The 12,880-nt window shown below is 32.0% G+C and overlaps 1 long non-coding RNA gene across 1 annotated transcript; it reads right to left on the minus strand.

The window, feature by feature from the left end:
* Positions 1–6,212: 6,212 nt before the first annotated feature.
* Positions 6,213–9,231, minus strand: LOC107951870 (uncharacterized). Its single transcript, XR_005909140.1, has 3 exons — positions 9,127–9,231; positions 8,562–8,649; positions 6,213–8,331 (listed from the first exon to the last, which is right to left on the minus strand). It is a non-coding gene; the product is annotated as an uncharacterized lncRNA (long non-coding RNA).
* Between the last annotated feature and the right edge of the window lie 3,649 nt (positions 9,232–12,880).

Genomic DNA, 12,880 nt, shown 5'->3' on the forward strand with positions numbered 1-12,880 from the left:
ACTCTGATACCACTAAATGTAACACCCTAAATCTGGCCTAGATGTTTAGAATGAATTTTAGATGTCACATTGATCACCGAAGTGATCGTAGGTAATTTTTTACAAAACAAGTTGACACGTCAAATCGTAACATTTAATCGTTTAAAATCTAGTTAGTAAAATTATAGTTAAGTTAATATATATGAGTGGAATAAACTTAAATCAGAACTTGTGCCACAGTTTTATAAAACCTTACTATCGGAACTTGTGCCACAGTTTTATAAAACCTTATTTTTCAAAACCAAATAACAGAGTAGAAACTGAAAACAGAAACTGATAGTTTATTTTCCACTGAGACTGTCTGAGGCCTCCGCATACTGAGCTTAGCATCAAAAATCAGAAAAGGTACCTGAAAGGGAAACACTGGGAAGGGGTGAGCTACTCGAGCTCAGTGTGAGTCTAAATCAAGACTAAAAAGAGAAATACAAAACACAATTCAGTATCAAACAACTACAGATATATATATAGAAGTAGAAGGTGATTTCGAGATTAACGTCCCAACGAAATGTAACATTTCAAACACACACCAAATCACGCACAGCCACTCAGTCATATGTGTTTTTAGTTAGAAGAAATACAATCAGATCATCTAGCATCCAGAATGTTCAAACAGATGTGTATGAAAAGTAATCAAGCAATAAAACTCACCCAACCAGCCAACACAGCTCTCCGTCCCCCGATCACACCCCATAAGAGTTGATTAAGCTCATCTAACCAAAACACACCACATAGGACCTCGAAGGCCCATCCAACCTTACGCACCATATTTGTGGACTAAGCCACTCAGATATTAATACGCAGCAGGTCTGATGTATATGCAGTACAGTGCAATGCAGTAGTCTACTATACTGTCATGTTGTAGTTTAAACTGATAGATCAGATAATACTGCGCAGCAAAGCTAACGCACTTGCGGTGCAGTGTGATAAATTGTTGTATGAATAAGTTGCAGTAGAATTGCCAGATCAGATTAGAACCAGAATCCCTTCTCTTCGTAATCCAACCTAAAACTTAACTTTATGCAAGTGTATGTATGTTTACATTATCACAGGAAACAATGAGCACATCCATAGTCAGTCAGACAGAAACAGATATGCACACACATACCCAGCTAACCAGGTTCAGAGTTAGACATCTCACACAACAATTACCAATATCATATAAGCCGTATCCCAAAACAAAGTTTTAATTCCTAAGGCTTAGCTAAGGGCTGAAGCACATGAACACATTATCAGATTAAAAACGCACACAAAATTAATATAAGTGTCTTAGAACCACATGCCCGTGTGCTCTGGCCGGGTGGAAACGCCTAGGCTGTGTGGGAGGTCAAAAGCCCATGTAAAAAGGGGCACACAGCCGTGTGGCTGAGGCACATACCCGTGTGAAGAGAGGCACATGCTCCTATGGACTAGGGACATGGCCATGGGAACAAGCCGTGTAACTTTCTGTCCATTTACACTAAAATAGAGTACAGGCTAACATGACTGTTCTAATTGATATGCATGTATGTCTGTATGGGCTAAGGCCCGAATGTATCTGATACTGTTCTGGGTGGGCTAAGGCCTACACTGATTCTGTTAAGAGCTCAGGTTCGATTATGACTTTTTGACTGCTATTCGTTTACATGCATGCTTTACTGTGGGGATGTACACACTGAGTTTGTGAAAACTCACCCCTTATTTTATTTGTCTGTCAGGTAATCCCCAGCAATAGGTGGATCGGTGCAGTGAAAGGCTCGACGGTGACCACTGCTACATACACTCTGGTTTTAAAGGTTTTTAATGCTTTTATTATTTTGTTTGCTATAGTTGAGGGTAATTATGTAATTTCTAGTTTCAGACTATTCGGTTTAAGTTTAAAACTTTAAAATCCTGTTTATGGATTTTAGAACTGCAACTTTATTTGTTCTTAAGCTTCTACAAACTAAGAAACGTTTTCAAGCAAATTAATCAATATATATATTTTCTAAATTAAGTAAAAGGTGGTAACTGGAACGGTTTTTGGGTAAACACAGTTTTAAATACATTCTCATGTGACTTCGCCAGATTCGGCCATAACATTTAGTCAGGTTTAGAATGTTACATTTAGTGGTATCAGAGCCAAGTTAAAAAACTCGGATGTGGATTTGGGTTTCAAAATTTGGTTTTAAGAAAATGATTTGTAAAGCGATTTGAAATATTTTTGATAACAAGTATGTGGTACACCGAGCCATTAGCATTGATCCTGTAAGTTCTCTAAAACTCTAATATGTATTGTCTGAAAGCATAATTATACTGAAATTTTGTCTGTATCTGTCTAAAATATTTTGTATGTGTTATGAGGCTACTATGGGTAGTACGTTACTGAAACACTTTAGGTAGTATGGACTGAAACTGTAGTGAGACTGCTTCTCGCGATAACTGAGTCTGAAACTCTATTCCTATATCGCATAAAATATCTGCTAATAATTATTGAAACTGTAAACTGATGTGAATAAAACTTCTAATTACAGATTAATTCGATAGTTACGATGAGCGCATGTGGTACTCGTGGACGGGGTACTAGAGGCTGAGGTAGAGGCCGTAGAGGGATTCGAGCTGAGTCTTTAGCGTCTGATATAATCATTAATCTGGACACTAGTGAGATGACGGTGTCACCTGTTACTGAGGCTGGTGCTGAGTCTCAAGATCATACAGCTGGGGACGACACACTGTCCCAGGCCATGCTGCGAATTCTAGAGAGAGTCGCTAAGGCTAATACTGGATCTGGAGGCCGTGGGTCGGTTACAGAATGACTCCGGTCGAATGGGGATGAGATATTCGGAGGCATCGCTAGGGTTACTCTGAGTGTGGCTGAGTACTGGATGGAGGCCACGGAGCATATCAAAGACGATCTGGACTTTTCTAATGAGCAGAAGCTCAAGGGGGTTGTGTCATTATTGCGAGATAAGGTATATCAGTGGTGGCTGACCGTTAAGGAGGGCATTCAGCCAATTAACTGACTTGGGAACTGTTTAAGACCACTAATCAGAGTAAGTACGTAGGAGCTAGCTACGCTGATGCTAAGCGACGTGAGTTCCTAAATTTCACTCAGGGTGACCGTTCAGTGGCCGAGTATGAGGCCAAATTTTTTAAACTGAGTCACTATGTGAGGGGTATGGCGACGACTAAGTATGAGCGCTGTGTTCGATTCGAGGATGGTCTTCGAGACAATCTCCGAGTTCTGATAGCTCCTCAGAGGGAGCGAGATATCTCCATCTTGGTCGAGAAGGCCAAGATAACCGAGGAGGTGAAGCGCTCTGAGCGCAAAAACTCACCCCTTATTTTATTTTTCTATCAGGTAATCCCCAGTAGTAGGTGGATTGGTGTAGCGGAGGGCTCGACGGTAACCACTGCTACATACACTTTGGTTTTAAAGGTTTTTAATGCTTTTATTATTTTGTTTGCTATAGTTGAAGGTAATTATGTAATTTCTGGTTTCAGACTATTTGGATTAAGTTTGGAATTTTGAAATCCCATTTATGGATTTTAGAACTGCAACTTTATTTGTTCTTAAGCTTCCGCGAACTAAGAAACTTTTTCAAGCAAATTAATCAATATATATGTTTTCTGAGTTAAGTAAAAGGTGGTAACTAGAACAGTTTTTGGGTAAACACGGTTTTAAATACATTCTCATGTGACTTCGCCAGATTCAGCCATAACGTCTAGGCCAGGTTTGGGGTGTTACACACAGGGCCTGCGACACAGCCATGTGTGGCAAGTCAGATAGTTACATGGCCTGGCACATGGTCGTGTGTCCCTTGTTCCATTGTTACACGGTCTTGTGACCCCTGGTTTCCAATTTTTGCAACTTTGCCTTAAAACTTTTGTTTTGTTTCAAATTAGTCTTGAATTACTTTTAAGCTATTTTTATGGCCTCGAAAGCTCGATTTAAGGACCAAATGCATATGTTTGATATGATTCTAATTGAGACACATTTATTAGTTATTATGATGATAAATGTTTTCTAATTAATTAGTAATACTCCGTAACCTTAATCCGGTGACAAAGATAGAGACAAGTTTGGAGTATTACACAGATCATAGCATAACATATTACATAGTCGAATCGGATAGCTTATTAGAACAGATAATAGAATACGTATAACACACAAGCTTAACTTACATACCTACTTATAGCAAATCCTAACACATTATTATACTTATCGGAACTTATTTAGAATACCTCTAACACTTATCCATGTTTGTTTACTGAGATTTATGCTTTTCTGGGTCTACATAATGCCTACGAACCTAATTTCCAAGTCCTATAACCAAAGGCCTATACGACCCAAAAATCTAGCCCGTGTGTCTACACGGTCTACCTACACGGTCTGCAAAATCTCACACGACCGTGTGCCTCTCATAGCTAAGCCACACGGGCCGCATGATTTCACATGGTTGTGTGCCCCACACGGTCTACCACACCACTGTGTGGTACACAAGGTCTACCACACGATCGTGTAGTCGCTAGGCAATTTCGAAAACAACTCTTGTTTCGTGAATTTCTCAAATTTTGAGCGATGACTCGGGTTAAAATCACACACCTGATAGTAGAATTGATCCAGTACACAAAAAATGCACTCCGAATCTTACATATAACGTTTAAATAAATTGATTATAACACAATTAAATCCCGAAAAACCTTCTCGAAGACACTTTCTTTTCTTACAAACAGTATCCCAAACAACATTCAAATACTTACCTACTCCATAATAGCGAACTTACGATGATTACACTGTTGAAGATTCTCGATTCAAAACCCCCTCGCATAAAAAGAAAACCAATAATTGTTCATCAACCAACCTATGAGGATAATAAAAACGAAATCATCCTTTTATGACGAACAACATAAAACCAAAAAACACAACCAAAATAACTGAAACTTACACTAACCTTGGATATAATTGAATCTAGAGAAACACCAAAATCCCACTAGAGACAACAGCAGCAAGGAATGTCCAATGGAAAAAGAAAAAGAAGTCTCAAAAGATTCAAAAGAAGAAAAGGATAAGGAACCCCAAAGAAAGAGAAATAAAATATTGAGAAAAGAGAAAATGGGTGAGAGGAACGTGAAAGTAGGAGAGACAATTGGGATAATTTCTTAACCACCCACATCCTACTAAGTCTCATAATTAACCACCCACACCCCACTAAATCCCACAATTAACCACCCACCAGATTCCCTTATAGTTCAAAACAAAAACAATTTCCACTTGTCACACAATGACTCAAACACAAAATCAAAAGGTAAGCTAACAATCACCTTACCACCGAATCAAACAGGCTCATTCTTATCAATAAATGCACTCAAATATTTCTTAAACCAAATACCAAAAACTAGGGATTTAGAAAAAAATGGCAAAAATACAACTGAAAAGATTTGAACCCAAAACCTTTCTCACACAAGCACAACTCCTAACCACTTAGCCAGAACAATTTACTTAGTATAATTTCGGAATCTTAACTCAAAAATCACAATGTGACCCTTCTAGGTTTCACCAATCCAATTTCTTCCAACCTGATTTTTAGGATGTGATAGTTTTTATATTAGTAAGGTTTTAACGAGACACAATATCTTCCAATGGACATCTAAGGGGAGTGTTATGACTATCTTATTAAGTGGATGTTCATTAAAATCAAGATAAGTTTTGATATATTTTAAATTCTAATAGTCATTAGAAGTATAGTTCTATTTCATTTATACTTCTTATGTCTATAAATATAGACTTTGGAGAAGCATTGTAAATGTAACACCCCTTACCCGTATCTGACGCCGGAACAGGGTACGAGGTATTACCGGACTTAAGTACTTGTAATCATTTAAAAATAAGACATAAAATTTCATCAAATTTTAAACTTTTCAAACATATATAATTTGTCTCTTAAAAGGACCTACGAGGCCCAAAACAATCATTGAAATTGGTTTGGAAATAAACCAAAATCTTTTAGACACTTAGTAATTTTTTTTTTACCAAAGCAGGGTCACACGCCCATGTCTAGACCCCGTGTAAAAATTAGCTAGCTACTGACTTGCTCACACGGCTAGACCACACACCCGTGTGGTGGCCGTGTTCTTCACACGGCTGAGACACACGGTCGTGTCTCAAGCCCATGTGTATCATATGCTATTTTCCAAGCCCTTTTTGTGTTCTTAACTTAGCCACACCAAGATATTTATCTATGCATACATAAAATAGGTTTACATAACTTTAACCATTATGAGCCAAATCTTATGGCTATATACAATGAAGCAAAATGAGCCTATACATTTGGCTAAATCATGATATTACCTAATATCAATAACTTATTATCTATACATGCCACTTATTTGACAATAAATAAGAATTACCATTATTCTAATTTGATAAACTAATAGTGTGATGATACTTCCGACGATCTCCAACCCCGAGCCAACCTGACAACACTAAGAGAAATGGGAAAATGGTGTAAGCTTAAAAGCTTAGTAAGTTGGAATATTAATAATAATAAGCAATTTAATTAACAATATTATCCCATTCCTCAATGATTATGCTCAAGAAAATAGAATCATTAATCACATGATTTCATCTTTTTACACAAGATCAGCTAAGGCTGTTTTCCTGAATCATAGTCACTAAATTATTTATATCTGGAGCTACGAAACTCCGAATTAAGTTTTGTTAATTTTCCATGAAACTAGACTTATTTTCCTTTCTTCCATAAAATTTCCAGAATTTTTGGTTAAGCCAAATAGTACAGTTTATTCCTCAAAGTTACCCCTAATTCACTATCTGACAATTCCGACCCTTCTGTACTAAAGTTCAATTATATCATAGTACAAGACTCGAATAATGTTCTTGTCTATTTCTCTTGAAACTAGACTCATATGTCTACTTACTAATTTTTTTCTATAATTTTTGGTTGGGCCAATTAGTACAGTTTATTAGTTAAAGTCTCCCCTGTTTTAGGGTATGACCACTCTGACCCCTATGCACTACAAACAGAATTTCTCCCTGTACAGAATTCCAACGACCATACTATTTATTTCCCCTAAAAATAGACTCAATAATGAATCCATGCATGTAAGTTATGACTCTTAATAATTTTTCTACAATTGTTGGTGAATTTCTAAAGTCAGAACAGGGGATCTCGAATTCATTCAGACCCTGTTTCACAAGAATTCAAATATCACACAATATGAAATTCTTTTTCTTCCCCTGTTTCTTTCATGTGAAAATAAACTCATTAAGCTTTAATCTCATATTTTATTCTACCTCTAACTCATTTTCCACTATTTGTAGTGTATTTTCAAAGTTACACTACTGCAGTAACTCAAATCTATCAAGGCTAAATTACTCATTCATATTTTCGATATACCCGTTGAACTATTTGGAATAAAAATTGGATACTCGGGAATCTCGCACACCTAAGTGCCAGTATCATGGTTCGAAGCCAAATCAATGTAACTTCAATGACATGCCCTTTGTATCCTAATTTATTCCTAAAGTTCAACAGGAATTTCCAATGCCAAATTTTCATAAAATACTTCCATACAATCATAATCATCAACAATTCAATTATACAGGATTAAATCTCAATTATAATAATGCTATTAACAAGCTCATACATACATGTACATACCTGTACCGATCCATAACAAAATCATACTTACACGAAATGTCGCTGCACAATCGATGTCTTGCACGCTAAGTGCTATACCGGATGTTTCGCACACTAAGTGTCATCCTCGATACTTCGCACACTAAGTGCCATTTCGAATGTCTTGCACACTAAGTGTCATCCTCAATACTTCGCACACTAAGTGCCGTTCGTTTGGTCGATAAATCATTAATCATTAAAATACTCATAAATATTCCATTTATATGATTTCAACGCATTAAATGCTCAATATAATAATACTTAATACGTACGAACTTACTTGTTTATAACCTTACCACATCCCAGTCACTTAATGAACACATCATTCACATAACCAAGTTCCTGCACTTATTCCTCACAAAACTCACAAAGCAGTACGTAGTAAGTCTCCTGTTGAACACTTCGGATCAATACTCGATACTTGGTGGTTTCAGCACATAGCTCCACCCATTATATAGTTCGGCTCTCTTGTACACATGGTGAACACTTAGTACCACCCATGTGATCTAGCCAGTTTATCTCGTAGCTCTCTTGTCTACATGGTGTACAAATAGTATCACCCATGTGACCTAGCTACATTATAATGTCTCGTAGCTCTCTTGTACACATGATGTGCACTCAGCACCATATATGTGACCTAGATACATACCATCTGTATCATTCAATCTTTTCGAAGGTTCAACCGGGATTTCTCTCTCTTTTTTCAATAATTTCACCAATCAAGTAATTATCAACAAACATATTTCCAATATTATTATAAAATATCATAATACAAGTAAAATTGATGTCTTACTTACATATAAACTTACATCTCATTTAATATCAAGGCAATAACATTATTGCAGTATTATTATCATACCAACTTACCTCAAATGCTGAAACGGCTAACTTTTCTGACTTAGCACACAACTTTGTTCTTCCTTGATCTTAATCCAAAATTTCATGTTTTCTTGATCTAACATGTCAAATAACACTTATTTAACACATTTTATCAACACACTAACCAATTCAATTCATATACCAAAATTTGGAAAATTTACAATTATGCCCCCTAACTTTTCAAAAATTACACTTTTACCCTAGGCTCGTAAAATAATTTTTTTATTCAATTTCTATAAGGTTTAAGACATGCTGAACATTTTTCTCTTCTATGGAAACTCCAAATTTTCACTAATTCACACACTTATGACCAATTTATAACTTTTACAATTTAACCCCTTTTTGACATTTTTACCGAAATTCATTGAATAAAACTCATATTTAACACATCAAGCATTCATTATCTACTATAAATCATCAAAACACAACCATATCATGAATGGGTAATTTTTTAAACTCTAATTTCTCTTCAATCAATTGGTAGAAATAGAAAATTTAAGCTTCAGGGATCTCAAAAATACGAAAATCATTAAAAACGGGACAAAAACCGTACCTATATAAGCCATAGAAGCTTGACCGAATGGAGCTCATCCATGGCTGCCATTTTCGGTTCTTTCCCACGGTTGAAGAAGAAAGAATGGAAAAAAATGATAGCTTTTATCATTTTTGTCTTATTAGGTTATTTTAATTAATTTACAAAATTACCCTTTTTATTTCAACCAAATTTCAAAAATACCAAACAAATATCCATTCACTAACTTATTAAAGGAATAATTATCACATAAGGACTTTCAATTTAAAACTCATAACAATTAGGCACCTCATTTATAAAGAACTCAACTTTTGCACTTTTTACAATTTAGTTCTTTTGACTAAATTGAGTGCCCAAACGTCAAAATTTTCGAACGAAATTTTTTACAAAATATTTTCACAAATTTATAGACTATAAAAATATAATAAAAATAAAATTTTTCTCGTCGGGTTTGTGGTCCCGAAACCACTGTTCCGACTAGACTCAATTTTGGGCTGTTACAGTAAATATTCTAATTGATCAATAAAATACGCCTTCTCTTTGCTCTCTCGTTCTTTTTGTTCTTTACTTTTTGTATTTTTATTTTATAATAAAATCATAAATTTTATAAAAATTTTAAGTAAAATATTTTTTTTAAAATCAATTTTAGCTTAAATTTTCATATTACAAATTTTTAAAATAAATCCTCAATAATAGATTACAATTTTTTTAAATATTGCAACATATATTATTAGTAGGTTAAAAGTTTTATCCATTAATTTTATTTTAAAATTACATATTACAAATTGGAAATTGGAAATTAGTTTTACAATTCAATATATAACAGATACTTTTATAAAACGGCAAATTTTTATTGAGTTAAATTTTTTCAAGAAAGAAATTTACAATGATCAAATTTATTTCTTAAAAAGAATTTGTAAGCATAATATTATAATATAATAATAGTAGTCAAGAGTTAATTTTATAAAAATTATATCATTAATGAGTTAAAAGTTAATTTAAAAATATAAAACAGTCTATCCTACTTCACCTATATTATCAAATTTCAAAATTGAAAGTTATCAACTGTCCTATCAACTTAATTTTATTCTTAACTCTAACAAAATATAAAACTTCCAAAGTTTTTTTTTTTTTTTTGAAATAAATATATTCAAAGTTTGGATGAGGGATTTGGAGAACTTTTACTTTTAGTAGAATTTTTAAAATTTTAAAAAAATTATTTATTTGGATAAACATAATAGAAATTTTTAAATTTTTTAATAAATTTATTTTGGTCAAAAATAGGGTATCCATCACCTATAGTAGTGGTTAATTTTCTCGTCGCAAATGCTCTTCGAAGAAATAAAAAATTGACCATAAAATATGTTACTTTCTCATGAGTGATAATCGAATCCCCTACCATATGACCAAGAGATAAGGCGAGCGACCATCATGTAGCACCTCATAATTAATTTTTTTTTAAAAAAAAATTCAAAATGAGTTTTAAGTAACTCAAATTCCACCTAAATAGTTAGTTTTTTAATTTTTCAAAATCACTTTTCATTTAATACATGTAGTCTCACAATAATAATAATAATAATAATAACTTTAAATTTTAATTTTTTATTGAATCTCAATATATATTTTTATATTTTATGTTATTAAAAATATTTATGTAATAATATTCATATTACATAGTTTTATATTATTTAATTTTAATATCATTAGTTTTCTTTTTTAATTATTTTTTAATTTACTAAACTTCACTGAATTGATTTTTCTTAAAAAAAATTATTTATCCAAATGAAATAATCACAAATATTACCCTAACGTTAGCATTATCAGATTTTTCAAAATTTTAATATTCTTTAGGTAAACGCATCTCAAGGAATTTAAAAATATAAATATTTATTTAAGGTGAAATCATAAATTTTGGTAAGTATATAATATTTTTAAAAATTAATTTAAATAAATTATATGTAATTTTTAAAAGAAAGTAATTGATTTACATATTTCACGCTAACATACAAAGATTTATATATTAATATATACTAATTACATAAATATATTTTAAAGAGTAACTTTTAAATTTAGGTAGTCCAAGTACATCAATCAAACATCCAAAGTCCTAGATAATTTAGTCCAATAATTGAAAATACAAACTAAATTGAATCAAGAGAGATAATTTTGTCAATTACATGCAAATGACCAACTTCATCTCTCTCTAACCATCAATTCATTTCTTGTTTACTTCTTTTTGAATCATTTGATATATTTTTCATTTTTGTGAGTTTTTATATTTTTAAATTTTTTTTTATTTTTTTATCGAAAAAATGATTTGTTTAATATTTTTTCTTTGTTTTTGAAACTTTTAGAATTAAAATTAAATTGACAAAATTTTTAAATGTTGAGGTCTAAGCTTATTGATTTTTTTTTTTAGATTAAAACCAAAATGTCAAGTTTTGTAAATATTAAGGGTTAAATTTGTTAAATTTTTAGATTTAGAATTAAATTGATAGAATGTGTAAATATTGAAAGGCTAAATTTGTTATCAGGTTAATAAAAAAGCCCACATCAACTTTTCATCACTCACCTAACAACAACTAACGAGGAGAGTGACTAAATCAAAAAAAATTATTAATTAAGTGACCAAAATAGAATCAAAGGCATAATTGGTAGACTATTCTTGTGATTTACCCTTCTTTTTTCTTTTTTTTTTTCAAACTTCTCAACTTCGCATGTTTATCTTTATCATCTTCAGTGGCCTTATATAATTGGATGTTTGTAGTTATAGATAGCTTTAAAAATTATTAAAAGTTTAGACACAACATAGTTGAATGATTTTTTTGAAAAAGGCACATGTTTGACTTAGCATTCTAATAATGAATTTACCAATAGTAGTTTACAATTAAGCTAAATCCACTTTTTCCATTCACCTTGTTTGTTTATTGGATTTGAACAATTTATTATTTCTCAAATTCAACCAAACTTTTTTATTTTTCTCTTGAAGAATCCCACAATATCTTAGTATTCATCCTGTAAATTGGTATTAGAGCTTAGTGTAATGGTTTCTAGAAAAAATAATATCTTAGTATTTATTATAAGTTCTATCATTTATTCTCACTTCTATTTATTTCATTGTTATTTATCTTAAAACCTATATATATATATTATTTTGTCTTACTGTTGTCTGTTTTTGTCCTGGTTGAGACAACTGGCTTTTTATAATAAGAGAAATTTAATAGATAATAGACGGTTTTAGGTACCTAAAATAAATTTCATGGAAAAAATAAATTGTCTATATAGGGATAAAAGTTGCAATCATACTATGTATATTGACTAAAATAATATTTCATCAATTAGTAAAGATTTTAATGGTTTAATAGATATTACTTCTATATATTTTTATAAGTTATATAATAAAATTAATAAAATAGAACAACAAATAAATAATTTAGGAGAAGTAACTGAATTAGATTTGAATGACGAGTCTAAAAATATCTTATCTGAAGTTGATAAATTAGAACAAGTTCTTATTAATAAAAATATAAAACAAGAAATAGATTTAGGACATTTGTATTATGGTAATAGCAATATAATATTAGCTTTGTCAGAAAAAGAAGACATTTCCTCTGAAGAATCATCTACAAAAGATGAAAAGCATAAAAATTCTAAAAAACAAAAAAGAAATTTTACATATCAACAAAAATATGACTTTCAATCTTATAAAGAACTTATAGAACATTGAAAAAATAAATTTACTCAAACATTTGATAAAAATGAAAAAAATAGAATA

This window comes from Gossypium hirsutum, chromosome A02 (assembly GCF_007990345.1).
Source record: "Gossypium hirsutum isolate 1008001.06 chromosome A02, Gossypium_hirsutum_v2.1, whole genome shotgun sequence".
NCBI lineage: Eukaryota > Viridiplantae > Streptophyta > Magnoliopsida > Malvales > Malvaceae > Gossypium > Gossypium hirsutum.